The 23,603-nt window shown below is 38.5% G+C and overlaps 1 long non-coding RNA gene across 2 annotated transcripts; it reads right to left on the bottom strand.

Moving 5' to 3' along the window:
* Positions 1–1,863: 1,863 nt before the first annotated feature.
* LOC116808812 (uncharacterized) lies at positions 1,864–22,708 on the bottom strand. Of its 2 annotated transcripts, XR_012058006.1 has the most exons (4): positions 21,549–22,708; positions 20,610–20,665; positions 3,755–3,875; positions 1,864–2,468 (listed from the first exon to the last, which is right to left on the bottom strand). It is a non-coding gene; the product is annotated as an uncharacterized lncRNA (long non-coding RNA). The 2 variants fall into 2 exon arrangements; XR_012058004.1 differs by having other exon boundaries at positions 20,610–22,704.
* Between the last annotated feature and the right edge of the window lie 895 nt (positions 22,709–23,603).

Here is a 23,603-nt window from a genome sequence, read left to right as displayed (position 1 = left end):
GCACACTGAATATTTGTGAAATAACAACATCTTCAAGGGTGTACCATTATACTCTAAATGCTAGTATTATTTTAAAAGAAACCATATTGCTTTTAACATTTTCATTATGCATAGAAGTCATAATGAGACACGATGCTGTGTTTGCTAATATGTCTCATTTGTATTTTCACAGAGGAGAATTTTAAATATTTATAGCAACAAGTGTTTATGTTCAGGAATTTTGCTTTGGTAATGCAAATCCCTTAAACAAAGTTGAAAGACACTTTAATTCCAAGCCTAGGAGTAAAATGCCATTATCTGCTAACCTTAGATTTTTTGGTACCTCGCATGAATCTAAAAAATTATATCTGTTTTCACCCTCCTGTGCTTGTTTCTCTGATCCCTATCTAAAAAGCGCCTGACCCAACAGAGCACCTCACCAGTATGGCAGTGAAATGATTGGTGTCCATTAATGGAAAATGCCTGAAAGCTCAAACTGTCCAAAACTGTGCTGAGTATCAGATTTGTAATCCCACTCTGCTGACAACTTAACTATTGCTTCTGAAAAGGCGCTTGCTTGCAGCACAGGAGAAGGAAAAGGCCTCATGACAACCCGCACAATCCTACATTATTTAGTACCTATCTGTGTAGCACAGCTTCGGCTGGCAGGGAGACTTAGGGCTCAGAAAGGGAGATGTGTGCTGCTGCTTTGAGAAATGCAAATAAGATTAAAGTTGCCAGTGCCTGCTGAGAGGTAAATTTCTTTTCCAGAAGCTGAACACACCTTTTTTCTGAAACAGCATCTTTGTTCGTGGGAGCTGCTAGCCTGAATCCATCTGCCACACTTAAACCCTGGACCTGGTAAATAATCTCTGCACATTGAGTGCAGCTATGACAATATATGTAATGTCTTCTGGTTATACATGTCTAATCTTCCTTTGGAGTGAACCTGTGGAACTCAGCCTGAGTTCCTTTTCATTTATATACTTGTTTTGCTCAGTGCAGATGAGGGCAAAGAGGGGAGGCACAAGGGGGGATTCAGGGAGTAAACAAACTGTACCAAACAGCTGTGGTGATTAGGCTGTGAATCCAGATAAAAGATGTCATCTGCTCCAGCTCACCTGATGCACAATTGCTGCTCCTGCACTTCTGGCAGGATTCATGAACCAAGTATTGGACATATCCACACAGTCTAGGTGGGATAAATGTTTGAATTGATAGAACTATTGCATCTATTGCAGAAATTATCTATTTGATTATGTGATTTCAGATCTAAAATTTACTATGGATACCCATGGTCATATTCTAGTATGCTTTGAAAATGTAATGTTGAAAGCTACTCGGTCTTAGCTAGATCAGAAAATTCTTGGCCAGAGGACATTATTTAATTATTCTCTGGTAAATGCAAGTTTTCCTGGTTCGGTTTTTGATTCAGTATGTATCTTTCTTTTCACTGAAGAACAGCATGTTTTCAAGCAATCTAAGAGATTACCACTTTCCTAAAATACATCACACTGAAACTGTTAAGTTGGATCTGAAATGTGTAATAAATTGGCTTGGTTTGATGACATTTAAAAGAAGATAGATAGCATTTCCCTTTTCAGGCTTTTTTGGGGAAAGAGGGTTTGTAATGGTCTCCCAAGATGCTTGTCTGAGGAAAGTTTCTATTTAAAAGTCAGACATGCCAAGAATTTTTACATAATCCAAGCTGACTTACAAATACCTCAATTATCAATCAACACAATGAGAATCTATGTTCTGCCGCCTGTCAAATAGCTGGCCTTTACTGCAGAAGCAGTTATTGAAGGAATGGAGAAAAAATAACTAATGGCTGTTATAAATATTCTCTACTGGTAACACTTTTTTTTTTTCCTTCATGGGCTCTTGGGAAAACTAATAAACAGTGAAACTTCACAGCTACTTCCATCCTAGTGGTGCCAAATATCAAGATCAGGGCTTGCCACTTCTCCTGCCAGAGTCTGGCTATGAATCCATGGAAAACCCCTTTTCCCTGTGTCCAACGGTATGTCCAGAGTTGTTGTGCAGCCCTGGCTGGCGGCACTCGGACTGTCCATAGCTGGATATCCTCCCTCACATGGCCAGGTGCAGATCTCTCTCTCTGCTTCTTCTTCAGCTCACAGTGCAGTCCTTGGCTTTCCTGACACCATGGCCTGTTAGCACTGACAGACAAACTGCCTCCTCTCTGATGGAGAGTTTGAGACCCTGGACCTCCTCACAGTGCCACGTTCAAGGTAGCCCAAAAAAGTCACCAGGCCATTAGGTTTTGAGCAACCAGAACAACCCAGTATTAGTCTGGAGTCTGCTTCCCCCTCCTGCTGTCCTCGGGAGGATGGGATTTCAGCTGCTCCTCCTGCAGCCTGCCTTGGTGTGGAGCTGTGGCTTCCCTTGTGCTTCAGCTTGGGGTGAATCCTCTGCTGAGCCTTTCAAAGATGCAGAGCAGAGTGTTCCAGAGAAAGCTCACTTTGTACCTAAGGGCATGAAAATGTTGCCATTAACGCCTGTCTGTGTTCCAAATATTTATAAAAGAGTAGATTTAAGACGTGCTAACAGCTTCTGAGAATTACTGGAATTGCTCACGCTGATCAAAACCACTTCCTACGGTACATGTTGTGCTTCGTCTCTGACTTCCCACACTCAGTGAGTGTTCCTGACCAGGTCAGCAATGTCACTGACCTGAAGCAGATGATTTTTTATTCTCAGAGTGACTGAGACATTCCCCCAGGATACACTTTCTCTCTTCTGAGAATTTCTGTGCATTTCTACGTGGAATACTTGTCCAACAGACAGCAGCCCTGCAAGCTTGTGCATCAGGCCACTGAAAGGAACGGGTTAATCTTGTGAGCCCACAAGGTCCCCGCGTCCCCAGGGAAGTCAAACTCGCATGACAACCCTGAAGAGCTGCAGAACGAGCATCATTCCCTTTTGGCACCCAAAAAAAAGGGAACTTTCCCCTAAAGGAGATACCGCCGTGAACAACTGTGCGACACCCCAGGCAGCCCCCGGCTGCCTCGCTCGGGCTCTGTACAACACCCAAAGGCCACCGGAGAGGGCAGCGGGTCCCCGCCGCCTCCCCGGCCCGGGATGTCGCTCCAGCCCCGCGCGCATCTCCCGCAAGGTGGAGCAAGAAACCAGGATTAGACTTTCCCAAATTCCCCGGGGTTTGGTGCTTTTTGGGTGCTCCTTTTCTTTTTTTATTATTTTCTTTTATTTTATTGATGGTGTCGTCGTCGTGTCGTGTGTCCCTCACCCCCCATCCCCCGCCACCCCCTACCCCCCACCGCCGCCCTTAATTTTGACTTTTTCTCAAGCCGGGGCGATGCTGAGGCAAAGGAGAGGTCGGAATTTACTTCTTTAGCCGCCCCCGAGAGCGGGTGATGCTCTCTGCAGCTTGCAGTCTGTCAGCGATAGAGGGTGGTGGGAGGGGGAGGAGGTAGGGAACACAATGAGCTGCATTAATCCTTCTGCGTGCCTACCGATTACAGCAGGAAAATAAAATTTAAAAATTTAAAAAGGCAGGTCACTCTTTTTGCATTAGTGGGGAAAAGAAAGGTTGGAGAATCTATTCCTATACACAGCAGCATAAAATTCACATTAACATCTCATTAAGTCTAGATGCACTTAGGGACTGATCCAAAGACCATCAAACTCAATGGGAGACTTTCCATTGCCTTCAAATGGGATTTGGATCATGCTGTTAGAGATTGGCAAAAGCCCATATTTACAAAACGAAACAAAAAAAAAATTCTGACATTACCTAAAAGGCTGTAAGAGCATTTCCATTCCTTTTTCTGGGAAATCCCTTTTACAGCTGGTCAAATGCAATCACAGCAGCCACCTTCATGTTGAAGCTTCCAGTCAGACTAACATCAACATAGCTGAGGGACGGATACAAATGATGCCACTATTTCACCAAAACTGAAATGGAACTTTCTTTTTTGATCATAACAAATTATCCATAATAGAAGAGGTAAACCTGCTGTGTTCAGAGGTTAATTTAAGTGCTATGTAAATACCATTTTAAAAGGGGGAGAGAGAAAAACAACTGAAATCTAGGTCAGGAAAACCATTTGCTGGTCATGATAATGTTTTACACAGGTCACGTGCCCTAATATGAACTGAAATAACTAAAATGAACAAAAAAGTACTAAAGCAGACTTTATATGATCAGAACTAAACCAGTTTGTTGTGTATAGTGCATTTAGAGAACTCAATACCTTATATAATCATTAATGACTGTTTTCATGTGTGAAGATGAATAGTAGTACATTAAAAAAAAATAAATTAGCTGCCTTGGGCAGCTTCAAGTTCCTTGAGCTTCTCTTACTCTTTTAAAATGCTGCTTCTAGCAGAGACAGTCTGGAGCTCCAGCTCTGATTAGTTTTTTTTGTTCAGATGGCCTTAGCTGGGACTGTGTTACTTGGCTGAGGACAGAGATGGGCTGAAAATTTCCTGTGCATGTTTCAAAAGAAAAAAAGACGTGAAATAACAAATATCGAAAAACTTTTGTCCTAAGTATTTAAAAGTTGAAACTGACATGTCAAATTGGATGGGTGGAATGCTATTGAAGATTTGAAAGACTTTCCTAGTTTTACTTCCACTGTGATGTTTTAAATTGTCTTTTCCTCTTTGTTATCTCCTTTGCTTGTTTCTCTGTTGAACATCACCTTCCTGTTGCTTGGACCAAACACTGTGGTGAGAGCTACATCTTCAGGTATCTCCATGTCTCTGGCAAACAGCCTTCTTGTTCCTCATGTCTCTTAGGACCTAAACTAAATACTTCAGTATTAGCAATCTCTGAAGTTGCAACTCTTAAAATATTGCCAAAAACTAAATTTCTCAAGAGGAGGAAGGAAGCTGTAGGTATTGCCCAAAATTTTAAAAATGTGTCTAATTACTACATGCAACAGTTATGGCAGATTTTAATGTTAACATTGAAATTAAGTGGCAAATAAGAAAGGAATTCCCATAATGAGCCATGTAGCTGCACTGATTTAATTTTTACTTTTATTCTCCCATCTCACTAACATCCATTTCCATTTTCCTATGTTTGTTCTTCAAAATATATATAACCTTACCATCTTCTCCCTCTCCAACTTTGATTTTTTACCTTCACACAGAATGAAAGAGTCAACTATATATCGAAACACACATTAAAATACTACTCAGTGCATATTAAAAAACAATGCACCGGTTTGAGTATCATTTCATGCTAACAGAGATCAGAAATCTGGCCCTTGGTAAGTACTTTGGAATAACTGCCAGGAAATTTAATCTTGTACAATGTCCCCATACATTCTAACAGAAAAGTGATGCCAGGGAAAAAGCTTGAACTGGCATCTGTGTCTGGGATTGTATTTTCACCTGTCAGTCTTTTCTGATTGCGCATTATCTCAGCTTCCTTAATCTCATTTCGCTCCTCCTTCAGTCAAAGGGGGTGTGCCATCAATTACAGCAAGAGCAAAGTGTTTTGAAAATGTTTCTTCCTTTTACTTCCTTCCTCCCCTGCTGAAAGTCATTAAACAAAATGAAGGAACTATCAGAAGCATTATTTCTTTGCTTATGGATAAACCATCAATTTTGGCATTGTAGCCCTGGAATTGTGTCAGCCCTGGAAAACAAAGCAGGGAGCACCTGAAGTGTCAGGCACCACTTTGAACCACAGCTTCCATGCAGTTTTCTCACTGCAGTTACTGAAGCACTGGGACCTCCCAGCTGCTAGCCCAGCACCAAACCCCTGCCAAAACCACTGCCTGCATCCCAGCCCTGCCAGGCCCTGGCTGGGGGGAAGCAGAGCTGGAAGCTGCAACATCCACAGAGGATAAGCAGGCATGCTTTTTATTTGTCATCATCCAAGGAGGCCCAATGTTTAAGTGGAGATTTCTGTGGAGAACACTTGAGGATTTAGGTGTTGAGTGCCTGTGTGGAAGCTGAAATCCTTTTGTGAATCTGGGCATTGGTTAGAAGCTAGCTAAACTTTATACTGTGCTTTTAAACCATGGCTTTATTTTCCATTAGTCTGTGAGAAGCTTACCTTTACTTTCAAAATTCCAGGATGAATTGTTTAGAGATATCAAGCTTTTCTCTAGATTTTTAGGTCCCTGGCAGAGAGCTACTTTAAGAAGAAAAATGAATGAAAATGCTACAGCATCCAAATTCATTCTCTTAACATAATAGAACATTTCTGTAGCTGGTAGGTAAGTCAGAAAACTGGTCATTTAACTGCATACCCGGTCTTTTAATCTACAAATGGAATTATTTGCAAGGAAAGCCCAAACCAAAAAAACCCACAACATTTTAAATGCTGCTCTTGCTCTCTTCTGTGGCCATCCAAGCACATGCTGGGCTTTCACAACAGTGGTAATATTAAATGAGAAATTAATTACTTAGCTAGGGTGATGATAACATGTTCTCCATGGCTGTGGCCATTTTCTCTCAAAACACAATGAACATGGAAATGTAGCCCTGATAATGCCAGCTGTTGTCTTTACTTAATGTGAAGCACTATTTAGTGAGTCACCCAAGCCTTTTGTAATTATGTTCGGTTTCTGGTTGTGCTGGCAAACATACAGGGTTTTCAAATAACAGTGTCTAAATTTCACACCTTGAGAGGTAAATCTATGCCTTAAATAGTTAAGTGGTAAGTATTGTTAGCTTCAATTAATGTTTTACAGTTCTACCCTGCCTTTGGATGCCAGATAATGGATACTTAACCAGATCCTCAAATACGTTTCTGGGAGAGATAAATACCATTATTATCCAGAGCAGTGTAGAAAGGAGAGGTGATCTTTCTAAATCCATTCATTGAGACAATTTAGCTTGAGAGGCCTGATAACACAGTTATAAACACACAAAGGCAGCTTGGCCAACCTCCAGAGATTTTTTTTCTTTTAAAGCTTCTTTAAAAAAATTATGACGATGACTTAACAATATTTTTTTTTCTACTTGACTAGTAGTTTCTGAGCATTATGAATATTAATTCTTATTCGACTTGAAGACCTAGAAATTCCCACTCTTTTAAATTTCAGCTGATAATCTTGCGGTTTGACAAACCAATTCAAAAATCTGTAGATAGATCAGGAACATTACAAAATGTTGGAAATAGCTATTATACTTGTATAGGCTTTGAGTCTTTTTTCCATAAAAACCAGCAAATTAAATTCTGTAGTGATCAATGAATTAAACCTAATAAGCTGCCTTCAGATTTAATGCATGTGAAATTTTTAGTCTCAGCTGACGAAGATAGAAGGAGGTAGGGTGAGTGGGTGCAAAGTGCTGTGGGCTGCCAGTAAGAAATCCTTAGTGTCATGCTGAAAACCCTACTGCTTTAGCAGTGGGGCAAATAACTGTATCACAGATGACTCAACAGCACTTTAAACCACTCAAATAATAATAAAGGTATTTTTTTCAATTTTCATTAACATATATTGATATAATTTCCTATATCAATATTTAATTTGATATATGAAACATAAAATCCCATGAATTCATCAAGATATATTTTATTAATTTGAAAAATAATGCAAATTACTTTCAGATGCTTACATGCAGGCCCAAACACAGCTTTTCCTCAGACTGGTCATCTACTGATTTAGCTGTTTATAGGTAGTTTATTGGGCAAATGGTTTTCCTGTGCTTTCAAGTGTGCTTTTTAATGTGAATAAGTCTGTTGAATATATCACTTTACTGTGTGATTTTTGTAGAGGGGGACTGAAAACCCACCCACTCCCTTGTATTGCCAGACTTTCACGCTTTTCAAAAATACAAAGTGTTTTCAAATACAGTGTTTTCAAGTACAAATAGGAAGGCATGGATGAAACTAATGCTTCAAACCAGTTTATTATCATATAATTATAGGATCACTTGGGTTGGAAGGTGCCTTAAAGACCACCTCATTCCAGCACCACTGCTGTGGACAGGGACATCTTCCACTAAACCAGGTTACTCAAATCTGCATCCAACCTGGCCATGAACACTTCCATGGGTGGGGCAGCCACAGCTTCTCTGTTCTTGTGCCTCACCACCCTCACAGTGGAGAATTTCTTCCTAATATTTAATCTAAACACACTCTCCTTCAGTTTAAAACCATTACCCCCTGTCCTGTATGATGATATTATTCATTATTATATAATAAGATTGTTCATTTTGACTTGGGTAATTTCACTTAATTCCATGAGCATCCTTCAAGTAATGAGGAGCTGCTCTTGACAGAGGCAAAGTATCTTGGGGAGCAAAATGATTAATGACCCTTCTCTGCAGTTCTCTTTCAAGACAGTACTGAGAGGTCCAGTTCAGTGGTTTCAGACAAGGCACCAAGGTAACACTGGAGCAGGGATGGGTGGGCATTAATCCCCCAAAATGAGTAGTTGCATATCCTTCCCCTCCCACTATCAACCAGAGGAACAAGCATCACCTTTCATTAATTTTAGTTCCTTTTTTTCTCTAATGAGATGAGGAGCTTTTGCTTCTACCTTCGTGTCTGCCCTTCAAGGGCACAGTCCAAGTGCTGGAAAGCCTCAAGGCAGGTCTGAGGTACTCGGTGCCCATGTGGTTCTGCTTGCTCCAGTGAGCTGAAGGTACAGCTTCTCTGAAGTGGAACACTGGCCTTTGTCCAACAGCCTTAGTCAATAAATAAGTGAGAATCCTTGAAGAGAGGATATGTAATTTTAAAACCTCAGCCAGTTGCATAGTTTGTGTTCATCCTCAAGAAGGCATCAGATGAGCTGACTTGAAGTATGAAGGCCAAAAGCAGGTTGGGAGAGGTGGGAAAAAGAAAATTTATTTAGAATCTTTACAAGATTCTGTTGAGAATCTCTACTGTCTCTTCATCTGTAAACTAAATACGGCAAATTTGAAATCTCTAATAAAAATAATGTAATGATTAGTTCAGATAATCAGATCTAGGTTGTTGCCAGGGAAATATCCTGGTACGAATGTATCTGGGCAGTCCATTGCCAGCATAACTCTGTGTGCATGTACTTTTAGGTTCTACCATTCCCCGTGCCAAAATGTGTCCTTGCTCTGACACATAACTGATTTCCTTTAAATGCAAGGATTCCAATTAGCATTAATTGCTGCTGCTGCCATGCTGCCACCATGTAACACCGTGGTGGGAGGAGAGCATGTTAGTCACAATTGTTCTGTGGACAGGAAAGCTGAAGCCTAGGACAGATTGTTAATGGAAAAAGAGCTAGGCACACTTTTTCTGTTGACTTCCCTTTGGATTTGCTCGTTTGATTGTTTTGTTTTGCATGGCAGAAGAGAAAGGTCACCAACACTGCTGTTAAGAATAAATTATCTTCACTATTTATTCAAATATTCTAAAATATATGTTGGTTTAATAGGAGGACATATGAGAGACAAAGTGAGTACCTTTTTCATTAGAAAAAAAGCTGATACTATTTATGACAAGTACCTGAACTAAACTATTCTCACAGCAAAGGAGGATTTCTTCTTAGTCCATATTTTAATGGAGGCCAAACTGGGTGGTTCTGCTCTAAGAAAGTGACTAAGGTGTTAATATGCCTATGGTAGAGAACTGAGGAATATTGATCCATGAATTTTTTGCCTTAATTGAATTGAATGCTTGCAAATAGATGAGTGAAACAACAGAATAAACGAAACTCAAGATCCCTTAGAAATGCCATAAAATAATGTAACAGGAGTTTCTACAAAATATATGTCTTCTTCTGCTGATAGCAAGATTTCATATCCTTTGTATCTTCTTTTTATGTTTCTTCAGTTTGAAAAATCTGAACTTTGAAGGTCTTGCAGCAAAAAACAAAACCAGTTCTGGCCAATTTTCATTACAGTACTCTTAAGGAGCATCACTCATCATTAAGAAAAAAATTGATCTACAATTATGCCAATATGGCAAATTAATGTGCACTTTGTGTTTCTGTATTTTATCAATTTATGGGATTCTGTTTTTTTAGTAAATTATCAGTAGAAAAAATTCCACAAAAATAATCCCATGAAAGTTAATCAGTGTTGCAAAGGAGATGGTAGTATTTTCCTAGCCAATAGCAGAGCACAAGACATAACAGATACTTAAATAAAAATTGCTGTTCTTCTTGAAAGAAATATTCTGTAAATTATCTAGCAATGTTATTACTGCAATGACATAGAAAATATTTCAAGACTTTGGCTTGGGGGTATGTGTGGGAAGATGGGAAGACAGAGTAAGAATTCACATGTGCATTATTATAGTACTTGGAGAAAATTGTTAAAAGGAGACAAAGGTAGGATTAAATCTTCTAGAGATGATTGTTGCTTTCCCCTACGGTCATAAATGTTTTGTACAGCTCTCCCTAACCTGAAGGGAAAGTTGCTTCTACATAGAGTTAACAATTCGGTCTCTGGACCAAATTCAGCCTGACATAATTGGGTTCAGTTCCATTAGCTTCTGAAGAGTTTTGTTCTCTCTCACAGACTTGGATTTGGATTTGAAGTTTTGGCAGTCACCCGGAAATTATAAAAACTGTTCTTTCATCATTTCTTGTGATACAGCTTGTATAAATGAAAACACTGGCAATGTGTGAAGAGGTCCTCAAAACTGAATTTCACTAGCAAGACATTTCTGTGATTGGTTACAAGCTTATTCATCTTTATAATGACTTATTCATGTGGTAATTAGTTTTCAAGACCAAAAGATTCTAGATTTGATAGCCATATAAATTGCAGGAAATATGAATTTTTAAATGCACTTTTCCTAACATGTCACATGATCTTTTGAGTTGACATCACACTGACTACAAATTCTTCACAGAAGAAATACTGGAAGTTGCCAGTCAACATGCTGGCTTTGAGAGCATTTATCTATTTTTTTCCACCCTATATAGTGATTAGCATGCAGATCCATCCAATTTTATAGATGTATTTTGTTTTTCCAACAGAACTGAACACAAGTATGAGTCTTAAATATTTCATGATGCATGATTCTAATGATGTGATATGAAGCTAATGACATATTTTCCCTTTGTTAGTGCAGAAAACTTCCCATGTTCACCTGCAGAACATGAAGCAGGGTTAAGTTCAGAAGTGGAAGCACATTTTTGTTTAAATTTGAAAAATCTAATAAAAAATAAATCCTTATGAGAATATGTGGTATGTGACAGGAGAGTAACAATAATTACCAGATGGAAATTGCTTCTCTTTGAAGACTTTTCTTTTAGTATTTTTTGTCACTACTTTTTAGTACTTTTGTCTGCAAAAGTAGAGATTCAATATTTACCTTACATGTAAATAATAGTAATAACAGTAATAACAATCCATAGTAAGATTAAATAATGATTTCTGGTGGCCTAGTAGTTCTAAGAAACTATCTCAGGAATACAAGAACTATGCAAAATCCTCTCTGAAATGGGTTCTCCACTAGAACTGCAGGTAATTGCTCAGGTAGGGTAAAGCACAGTGCCATTTTCCCAGACACACACCATGAAGGAAATCAGACACTTTACTTTTCGTTACCATTTAGTTAAATACTCAGTGAGCTGTTTTAATGACAAAAATGAGACAGGCAGGAAATAAGAAATTAAATATGCCACAGAATCACCTTTCATTGCACTGAAAGAAATGTCATATTAAAAATGCTTTGCAAAACATGCAATATTTGTGACGTAGGTGAGCCGCAGATACTAATTTCCCCCTTTTTGTGTGCTTCAAATATAGAACTCTAAATGTAGAATTAATAAAGGAGGAAAAAAAATAAATATATTCTTGCTTACAACCAAAGGAACAATAATCTGATTAACTAATTGCATTAGGTTTTCAGATGCCTGAACAGCCTTTGAAGCTCATGTCCCATTGAGATGTGCAGTGTAGAAAGTTCATCCCATTTTCAGTGCTGTTTTTGGCAGCCTTCAGCTAAAATGGGCTAAACATGGGAACATCACATCCTTTTAATATTAATCATGGCTCTATTTAAATATACAAAAATTATTCAGACTGACAATTATCTTCATATTTCTGTATCTTAGTAAGTAGCCTGGTCTTAATCTTTGCAGCCTTCAAAGGGGACAGGAAATGCTCAACATATCTAAGACTCCATTAGCTTCATCAAAGGGTTTAATATCATGCTAAATACTCATCACCAGGACCTCAGATTTGAAAATGCTGACTTTTTCCCCCAGTCCAGACTATAAATTTGTGGGAAATCAGTGAATTATTTGGAACTGTGCCACACAAACACAGTTGCCAAATCTTGGTTTCATATTGTCATCAAACACAGAGAATTTGGAGAATTTAGGGAATAGATCAGTTGGAGAATTTTTGCAGTTCACACAAGAAAGATTTTCTCAGGGGTGCAGAGATAGTGCATGATTATATTTATACCCAGGATTTGTATCCTCTGGGTGTGATTCATGAAAAGTGACACTGACCAGATCACCAAACTTAATAGCCAAGCTCAAGGTGAAACAAACTCTGCAGCAGTGACTTTAAAAAGGGGCTGAGCGTACCCTCAGCAAGTCTGCAGGTGATGCAAAACTGGGAGGAGTGGTTGATGCAGAGATGGGTGTGTTCAGGAGGACCTCGGCAGGCTGAAGTGACCCTTCAGGATCCTTATGAAGACAAACAAAGGGAAGTGCCAAGTCCTGCACCTGGGGTGGAATTGCAGCAAGCACCAGTGCAACACCAGGCATCAGCGCAGGTGGAGGGCTGACCAGTTGGGAAGCAACTCTGCAGAAAATGTCCCAGAGGACACCTAGTTGGACACAAGGCAGCAAGGTGATCTTGCAGCAAAGCCCAACAGCATCTTGGGCTTCACAGGGCGGAGCAGCACCTGCAGGGCAAGAGAAATGATCCTTCCATGGATCTACTCAACCAGCACCAGAGGGTCATGGGCATGCTGGAGCGAGCCAGCAAGGTGCCCAGAGATGACTGAGGGGCTGGAGTACCTTTCAGGTGAGGGGAGACTGAGAGAGCTGGGAGTGCTCAGCATGGAGAAGGGAAGGCTTTGGGATCTTACCAACGCATAGGTTGATGAGGGGATGTAACAGAGTCAGACTCTTCTCAGCGCATCTCAGCAAAAGCACAACAGGCAATGGGCACAAAATGAAATACAGGAAGTCTGAATATAAAAACCTTTTTCCTGAGAGAACAATCAAGCATTGGATATCCTGAGATATTGTGGGATATCCATCACTGGAGATGTTAGAAACCCAACTAGACACTTAGAAAATGTCTCCCAGTGACTCTGCTATAGGTAAGACCTATCTTTAAATAGCTGTGTGAATTGCCTGGAACACTTATGAGCATTATCTGCAATACCTATGACTGAAATTTAAGGCAATTTATTATATTTTTATAGTTAGACTCACAAAAAAGTAGGTATGTGTGAGAATGTCCTAAAGGATGTATGATGCAGGGGTGGACCACAGCAGTTTTTAAAAGATCAAAGCACATTCATATAGGTAAAAGTAAATTTAGATGGATGAATGAGGGCAAGGATGTAATTATTGATAGCTATGCATGGTCACAAACAGGCAGGAGAGACTTTAATCTCCCTTTACAGCTTTGGATTATGAGAAATACTGGGTTAGAAGGCAATTTACTTTTGAAGGAGAAGTATAGAAATCAAAGTTTCTTTTTTGATCTCTTTCATAGGATTAACATTTAGATATCTATCCAACAAACACATCATTTTTGAGCTTTGCAAAGTGAATCAAAAGCCAAATAGAAAAGAATCATGCTTTGCCCATAATAGCAAAAATTGCCTTGTTCAAATTCTTTTCAGCACCAGGATTCTTTCAAATAGCAGTAACTTTTATCAATATTAGTCCAAGAGAAAATTAGGTTTTGTTCTTTACATGTGGAATATGGTGTCTGTGCTAGGAGGCTGTATAAATTCTTTTAAAGAACATATTCTTTGGGATTCTCATGAGGAATCTTGTGAAAGGCTGATGTGTATTGTCTTTATCAAAGTGTGCTTTGACAGTAAAATGAATATCTGTCTCGTTTCATTTGCTGCTTTCACAGGAAACTGATTTGCCAATCTTTCTGCTAGCTCATCTCTCATTTAATCTATCTGTTTATAATTATTATTGTAATTAATTTATGAATTATTATTAGTAGTAGTTTATTTGTATTTAGAGATGGACATTCTGACAGTTTCTGTAATGACATCTGGCATATTCTCTGTCCCAGAGTGATCTGTTTGCTGAATTTACCATAGCTTTGCAGTCTGGCCTGATTGGTTTCTACAGCTGTATATCCCACTATGATATTTTGTGAACTTTATAGCTGTAGGATGACATGAAATGTGGCTGTTCCACTTGTAAACATTGCCATTTCTCTAATTCACTCAGCCTGAGGTCATGTGCACACTCTATTCATCCCCTGGGAGTAATCATATACAGGGAAATAACCTCACAGGCACCTGCACTAGGAGGCAAAATCTTGGAAATTGATAGTAGAACTGGCCAATATAGATTCCTTACATCCGACTTTGGAAATTAGTTTTCCTAACCCATTTTTTTCTGTTTTGAAATGTGAAGTAAATGTGGGGAATTTCTTCAGTTTCAGTAGTTCTACCACCTACAGAAATACTGAGACAGGAAATACCTTTGTTTTGTTTCTCTGTATGTCAGAAAAGGCTGACAGGTATTGCTTGGGCAAAGGATCAGTGTTGAAGCTTATTACATGCATTACCAAAAATTTCCTGGTCTGCCTAAAAAACCAAATAGGGACCAATGAAATAACAAAATTTCAGGCATATGCTGTTGAGGGTGACAGGTACAGATCCCGTGAAAGGTCATGAGATTTTATTTCATGTAAGATGCACAGAAGAACCTGGCAGGAGTTTCCAGCCCAAAGTGTTTTATGCCAATATGGGCAGGAAAGGTAAGTGAAGCTCAAGGACACAGCTCTCATTCTGCAGTACCACAGTTGAAGACAATCGGTGATATACTTGGTATTTCACAGCCATTTATTCCAGTGCAGACTGTGGTCTGCAACATCTCCTGGGTCCAACTGCCTCTTTTCTCATAACAAGACATAATCAAGGCTTCAGTGTAAATTAAACCAGAATATATTGTATTATATATATTCCCAGATGTATTATATATTCCCACACGTGCACACATGCATACTAAATAATTTATAAATATTGATAATGATTGCTTCTCCAAGACAATGTTGATGTTCTAACATAGTTTTTTTAATTGTTCCTGTTAACTTACCAGGAAAGAATATACCAAAAAATAGGATGGAGGGCAAATAATTGCAGATTTGGTTGAACTTTCACAGTAAAGAGCACTGAAGAGACTGAAGACATGTAGTTTACAAAAGAGATGGATGAGAGAAGCATGATAGATGTCTTCAAAATTACAAGTGATATAAAAAGAAAGCAAAAATAACTCCCTGATTCCTTCATCCCATTGGCTTTCTTTCCCTTCCACTGAGCAGTAGGCATGTGCCTTGCTCAGGCTCTGAGCGCTGCTGACTTTGAGTGATCAATCATACTGTCTCCTTTTTCCTCCTACTCTGATCTTTGAGGCTTTTGCACAATTACTTGGTTTAAATCTTAAGCAGTTCTTGATGGAAGTTCCTTTGCAATGTGCCTAAACTGTGTAAGAATACAAGAAATAAATTGTTCAACTAATGTATTCCATTTGAAATTTTAAAGCAATCATTTTTTTCTTAAATGGTCCAGGCTCTTTAGTTTGTGTTTTTCAGAGAGACAGCAGAAGCTGAACAGATATTTCAGTGATAACCAGGATTTCTGAATTTGGATTGCTACAGAGGGACTGCTGAAACTGAAGCTGTGTGTTGCACTTTCTTATCATGAGAACAAGCCGTGCTTTCATGACATCATTTTTTATCTCCAGGTTATTTTGAGTGCTTTAACATCATTCACTAATGATGAAAATTAAAACAACAATTTATTTTTTCTTAAAGCTCAATTATAAAAAATCACATTAACTCCAAGAATTGAAAATAAAAGCTAGCTATAAAAAGGTGACATTTCATGAGGCTACAACACTATTTAAAGATCTTTCCAAGTGCATTAATCTTATTCCTTGACCTTTTAGTACAGACACCAACAATGTTTGTGACATTGTAAATACCACTAGAGCTGAAAGAAAATAAAAGTTTATGGTCTTCTACTGGTGAATAGTCCAATAGTTTTTCCACTGTATTGTGGAGGTCTTTCTGTAGAGGTGAGACACATAGCCACTGAGGGAATGTTTTTAAAATAATGTTTTTCTCATAACTATCCCCTAAAGAAAATAAATTCTAAATACTTAAAATGGATTATTGTAAGTTATTTTGTGCTTAGAGTGCTTTCTTGCACATTTTTATGACACGAAGGTACAGTGTCAATTGTACAGTAATTTCCTAGTGATTTTCAGAGGGACTGTATGAAAAAAAAAAATGTTGTTGAACATGATTTTGGATTGTTGAACTGAGTCTACATGCAGATTAGCTTTTGTGTTGGATTGTAATTGCCTTAAGCCAATTGTACAGTGAGTAATAGCTCAACAGGGAGTACTAGCTCAACATATTTACATAACCCTCTTGAAAAAAAAAAAATACAAACCACAAAACACCTTTATCTTTCTCAGGGATTGCCTAGTAAGATTTGCCTGACTTGCTTTTCTCTCAGGATTTTGTCTGCCAGTCATTCACTGAAAGCTGTGCCCCTGTAGCACAGTTCTGCCTGCTCAGACAGCTCCTGAGTGGTGAGCCAGCCACTGCCCTGCAGCACCCAGGTGCTGCTAACACCCCATGGGGCTGGTCTCCCCTGGGTGGGTTTGTTTCTGCTGGTCTCCCCTGGGTGGGTTTGTTTCTGCTCTCTGCTGTAAGCTGGGATCACTCCCCAGGTGCTGTTTTCAGCCCTGAACTCATTCCACTGATCAGTTTTCAGTCATGATGACTCCTGCTGCACATGTTACAGGTTCTTTAATCCTCCTTCGTGGTGCATTCCTAATATTCCTGAGCAGATGAAGATTTTTTTGGGCATGGAAGGTGTGTGCTGACTGAGAGCTTTTGATCAATTCCCTTAGGAAAAAAAAGCAGTGCTTGACTGGGAAGAGGATGCAGTTGCATTTTAGGGTTCATGGGCTGAAGGGACTTACAGAGCAAGGTGTGAAAATGAGAACAAACATCAGGCTTACTTGGATATTTGCACAATATTTTAAGGAAACCTATTCTAGACATGATGGGAATTAAAAAAAAAAAGGTGGAAAATACATCTGATTCTCTCAGATGTAAACATAAACATCTCAGTTTATATTCTGAAGAAAACAATACAAGATCTGACGTGGGAAGAAATTCTCGGGTGAGCAATTTTTCTCTTGCACTTTTTGAGTGTATGAGTGAGAATTTCTGGCTAAAGAAAAAAAGAAGTAAATAGATGATTTAAGAAAAGATGAACTAGAAAATTTAGTGATCTCCCAGGATGTTTTCCCAGAGAAACACACTGCTTTCTACTTTGCATGGATTATAACTATACAACTTCTTTGAAATTTCTGTTCACTTCTCTGATACTTTTAGTGCATATGATATGCATACTTTTATTTTTTTTTATCAATGCCTGAGCTGTATTTATACGCAACAATTTCACATCAAAAGACTGATGTTGTCATCCTATGCTTTTTTTCCTAGGATACATCTGACACTTACATGACAATGCCAGTCTTTTTTCCACCTCTTCCCTTTAAATGCCCCCAAAGTTATTAGGCTTCAAGTACATCCTCAGTGAATCCAGGCCTTGAAAATTTTTATTTTTTAGTGATAGCTTATTATTATTTTAGTTGCAATTTTTTTTTCATATTTTAGCTCTTAATATATTAGCCTTTTTTCCCCAAGAGCTGAAGATTACTATATATTCAAAATTAAAATGCTTCCCTAGCATTTCCCTTGTCATATTTCCTATTGGTTTGAGGCTTTTTCTCTTCTTGAGTGACAATGAGTATAGTTTAGCTACACAACTATCTATAATAACCTGTTCTGAACAGAGAACTGTTCTCTTTGGAAATTAACATCCGCAGGCAATAATTCTATTTCATAAAATCATAAGATAGAATATGTGACTTGAATTATAATGCTGGATTTCAGAGTTAAAAATATCCCTTCTTATTCATGTGGGTCCAAGGCACCAGAACACATAAAATATGAACTCTGAGCTGCATCTCTGTAATATTGATCATCTGAACTAATGCAAACCAAAATATCAAGTATATCAGTATATCTCTATATACTGATTAGGATGCCCTTATTCTATTTCTTAACTCAGTTCAAGCTCTGCTTCACTTATTTCTCAGAACTACGCAAGGAGTGAGATGACTGTAATGATACAGGCACTTGCTCAGGAAGTTTATCTTTCAGTAAGAGAAATGCATCAAGCTCAGCTGTAAGAAAGGCCAAAGAGAACAGAAATCAATACTTTGGTGCTGCTTCTGGATTGTGCTGACCCTTCTGGGCCAGATTTCTTGCAAATTGTTCTGCTACTCTTGGAGAAACTGGCATAAAGTGTTTGTCGCTCTTCCTCTTTCTCCCTTGACTTCTCAGGCCAGGTGCAACATAAATTTAATTATCCATGTTCAGATATTTACACTTTCACATCAAAATTAAACCATGACATTAACATGTAGTGACTGATGAAACAAACTGTTTGTGCCAGTAAAGAATTATCCCAAGTAAAGCAGTCTGTCAACCATAGCTTTCAAGTATTCATTGCACATGGAATAGATATGGATTTATGAGGAATATTCTTTCCCTCTTCTTGAAGACCCAGATTAAATTGTCACAGCATCCCTGCTGAAGCTGGTACAACACCCAATCTGAGGTTCACAAATCTCAGTAACTGCTGGATTACAGCTTTGTAAAAGCAGTCCTTTGGTTCTCTAGTGCTGGTGCACAAAGGCCTCATTAGTTAAATGTTTCTGCTGACCAGTGTTTCTTGGAACTCTGGGCTGCAATGCTGTGCCAAGCAATTTGCTAAAAAATTCTACTCTTTGTTTAAATGACATTGTTCACTCAAAATTTGACATTAAAAAAAAAATCCTTAAGTGCTTACAGATACTTTTTACCCCAATCTTCTTTTGACATTTCAACAATTGTATTCCTTTGCCATGTTAGCTTCTACCTCTTTTTTCTATCATCTGTCCCTTGTTTCTGTTGATTCTCAAAAACACGTTGATGTCAGAAAACAGTCAGTTCCTTATTTTCCTTATCCTTCTTTTTTCATTATTCTCAAATTTTTGATGGACATAGCTAATATGGTTCCCAGATAACCATTTTTTGTGCCATAGTTATACCACTTATTCTGAAAGGTACTGAGAAATATAAATGTTACATGTTTCAAACTATGTGGTGACGATCCATACCTCTGACTAGTGAGAATGTTACATTTTATCTGTGTTTAGGGGGTTGTTTTCTGGTAACTGCCAAGGTTTTTCCTGACTGCGCAAACACTTGAAACTTTTGTCTGCTTTAACATTTGTCCAGCTGTAAAGAAGCAGAGATGGCTGCACCTTCCCCTGTGTGATACATTTTGTACATCAGTAAAAGTCATGCAGAAAACACATCAGGTATGGTATGGGACAGCACAATTTCAGAGATCACTGGTCAGTGCACCAGGAACATACAGAGGTCAGCTTGGAGAGCTGAGTGGGAGTGTAAGCTCAGGACACTGAAAAGCAGCCTGAATCTTTAATAAACACAAACTGTCAAAGCATCAGGTTTCTGTTCAGTTTGAATGATGGCTTTATTGGGGAACTGAGCCCTCAATGACATCTTGGGGCATTGCTGATTTGAGATGAGAAGCATCACTTCTAAATCACTGAGTGCTCATTTCCTCGAGTTCTGATCCATGCTGACTCTTTTAAGTTTATGAGATCACAACCCAATGTGACCTGGCTGCAGGCCAGTGAGCAGAATAAAGTCCCAGGTCTTTCTGACTGCAAATTGAATTACTCCTCTTGACATTAAAGTCAAACCAAAGTCTCACCAGAACAGCACTGCCAAGGCAGTTCTAGTCTGACATGTTGACATACGCCTGAAATTTGTGTTTCAAATACTAAATTTTTTTTTTTTGCTTTTGCTATGCAAATCCAGTACATGAATGTGAGCAAACAATTAGGAATGCAAGCAGTATCGCAAGAACCTTGGGATTAGGGAATTTTGAACTCCTGTTCTTTTACTGACTTCTATCTTCTTGAAAGTGTATCCTTGGCAATTTGCAGGATTCTTTTGAGACCTCTAAATACTAATAGCAATCTACTTAGAAAAATAAGTTCTGCACAGACAGTCCGTCCCCTTGAATACCACATTGGTCCACCTTTTAATATTCACCATCTACTGTTTATGTGCAGCTTATATAGAAGTCTTCTACCTTTCTGCCTGTAGACATTATTTAATTATTTATCACTTAATATTGTGCCTTAGCTCTCCATTTCTGTGACAAGGAAACAATTTTTACCTTTTTTTTTTTTTTCCTTTGAGGAATAATTACTAATGTATCTTTGTTCTGGAGATGTAAGACACTCAACTAATTTGAAATGAAACAATTGAAACAATGTCTGTCATGTACATGGTTGCCTAGCAAATACTATACTGTGGAATTTTTTGGAGTGCATGTTATTAGTGACTTTGAAATATATACTTACAGCCTGGGGATAAAGATGACAGTCAAGCCTGATCCCAAGAGTAATCAGAAGGCCACCTGGAACAAACAGCATAAATGTCATCCTCTAACCAGCTAACCTCTTTTCACTTCATTGCTGGTCACAGTAGAACATCAAGTATAAGAAGAATAAAATGTAAAATATCTTGAAAAATAAACAGCCCAAGAATCTGGGTTATATATCTCTGTGCAGTTGACTACTTTATTTGTCCAAATGTTGAAAACATATTTTTGGCTCTGAGAGTGAGAAGAATGCATGGAGCTTTTTGTCTTAATTTTAGTTCCTTCTAGAACAACAGCAATAACAACAACAAGAAACAACAACAGCAGTAATATTGTGGTTAGATTGTGTCAGAAGCAATTGCTTCAGCACCGAGAACAATGTGTTTCTCCAATGCAGTCTGGACAGAAAGAAATATTTCACTCAAATATTATTTTTCAATCATTCAATAATGGTTTCCATTGCCACATGCTTTGGTTTTAATGAATTGTAGTCTGAAACAGGCTTTTGGTCTTCATGGTTTTACATAAAATCTAGATGTAATTTTCAGCAGATAATGACTCTGTCCAATTTTAGCTTGAGGCAGTCAATATAGTATTCATTCTAGGGTATCTTCCTCTCAATAATAGTTTCCCTGGTCTTGCTGCCATTAAGAACCCTTTCCTGAACTTCAGACTTCAGGATACTATCTCTCTCTCTCTCTCTCTCTCTCTCTCTCTCCCCCTCACCTTTACTTCATAGCATCATACAGCAAATCCTCTTTCCAAACAAGCAGGGGAAGGACAAAACCCTTGTGAAACAATACTGCCTCAAGAAGTAAAGTGGACAGGAGCACAGAACAACATTTCAGTAAGGCAAGCCCGGGAGGCTGGAACTGCACAGGTATCCCACAGTGCCGGCACATCGGACACTGAAACTCACCCAGCCAAGGCTCTAAGCTGTGCCAGGTTATTTCAGCAAGTGATAAAGGATGGAAGTACCACACTGAGAGTGAGTCATTTGAGCCATTCCAGTCAAGGAGTCACCTCAGAGAACACACGGAGAAGAGCCAGCCTGAAAACTTCATCCCTCCTGCTCGAGCCTGCAGTGCCCGCTCTAACACCGCTGTTCTGTGGAGGAAGTCATTTTTGTCAGCTTTCTTTTGAATGTTGATGGTGTTACAGGATTGAATGCTTCTTGTGAGGATTTAGCAGCTTCTTTTGGCAGCACCCAAGCACTTAACAAAGCATTTTAAAATTAAGTAAAACAAATCCTTGCTTTCAATCCTCTGTGAGGATAGTCTAGTTTCCAGAATTCAGGCATGACATAACTGAGATACATACAGTAACACAGTCATATAAATTCTGTTTAAAAACTCGCAATGAGCTTTAACAAGAAAAAAAAAATTAGCATTTTTACATGGCTCTAAGAAATTAAGTGGATAATTAAGTTAAAGAGAGCAAATTGAATTACAATGTTTTCTGTTGTGTGAGTTTTTATGTGGTGTATAGGAAGAAATGTAGATTTAATTGCACAAATAAATCCTTAATGAATTCCATCCTGTTTTTCTCTGGCTGTAAAATACAAGCTTTAATAACTTTATTACTTAATATTTTGCTTTTGAATAAATATTTTAAAATTTGTAAAATATATTTTACTTCAATTATTTTAGTTTTTCAGATTAAGATGAGGTTTTTTTTCCAAGTCTGCTTATACTAATCAGCAGAAGAAGATAAAGAGTGATTAATGAGGGTTGAAACCTTTAAAGCAAAGGGTTTGGAATTAAGTGCAGTTTTTCAGAGTTCAGGTTGATAATCTGCAGAAACTAAAAAGAAAATAATTTATATTTAGTGACTTTCAAAAGAATTTAAGGGTATTACTTGCCCACGGGAAGTAGTCTGAGGAGACATAAATCCACAAGTTGGCCACAAGTTATTCTGGATAAAGCTGTGTCAGCCTCAAGGAAAAGCCAAATAAGACTGTAGCTGTGGGGTCTGTCTGGTGCAGGCTGCTGAGGAGTGCCAGGAGGTGAAAAGTAGAATATGTGGGAGATACAGGATGTGTCTCAGCTCTGCTGTGACCCTGAAGGTCACCTCTGTCTGTGCTTTGCGTGACCACTGAGCCTATAAAGAGAAATCTTTCTCACACAACTCAGTCACAGAAGCCAAAAGCAAAGCAACAGCACCACACAACAAGGATCTTCACCTATTTAATATTTCTGGTGCTCCTCTAACCCCTTCTGAGGAACTCACTGGCTTTGAGCTGAATTACTAATAAGCAGTTCTGGTAGACTTTTCAGCTTGTGTTTTGCCCTACAACTCAAGGATCTGAATCCCATTCTATCTGGGAAAAAAAAAAAAATAAAAAAAACAACCAAACAAAAAAAACCCACTTTCTATCCATTTCAAAAGACCTTTCTTCATTGTACAGCTGGAACCAAACCCATTATTTGCGCTTTAGTGATGCGTGTCACTTCAATCTGAGTTACCTTAGTTTGAAAGAAAACAATAACTGACAACCAAGTTTTTAATTAAATGGGTCAATTCCATTCTACAAAATGCTATCTCCAAACTCATCTATTTTAGGCAACTTTTCCAATTTGAGCTTCCTTCCAGGAACTGTGAATGAAGAATTAATTTCTGTTTCAAAGAACCAATTATTCTGTTTGGTACTGAATTATGCTAAAAGGCAGATGGCTATTTTCTCTTGAATTCAAGCAGCATGTCTAGCCAGTGCCGTATTTCTTGATAGCATATCTGCAACAAGATTAAACACATCTTCCCATTCTGTTCTAGGCCTCAGACAATTTCAATTCACCTTCCAGTGCAGTTAGATTAATGAAAAGTCAAATATCAAGCTAGAAATAAGTGTCTGTGTTTATTTACTTCTGCCATTGTAACTTCTGCCATGCACTGGGGTGGTTAAGAGCACCAGTCCTCTCACAAAGAGGCACGTTTACAGGAGCTTCACAGGGAAGCAAAACCTTGAGGATATTCC

The sequence above is a fragment of the Taeniopygia guttata genome, chromosome 1 (assembly GCF_048771995.1).
Source record: "Taeniopygia guttata chromosome 1, bTaeGut7.mat, whole genome shotgun sequence".
NCBI lineage: Eukaryota > Metazoa > Chordata > Aves > Passeriformes > Estrildidae > Taeniopygia > Taeniopygia guttata.
Note: the sequence above shows the minus strand (reverse complement) of the source record. Positions and strands in the feature narration are given on the sequence as shown.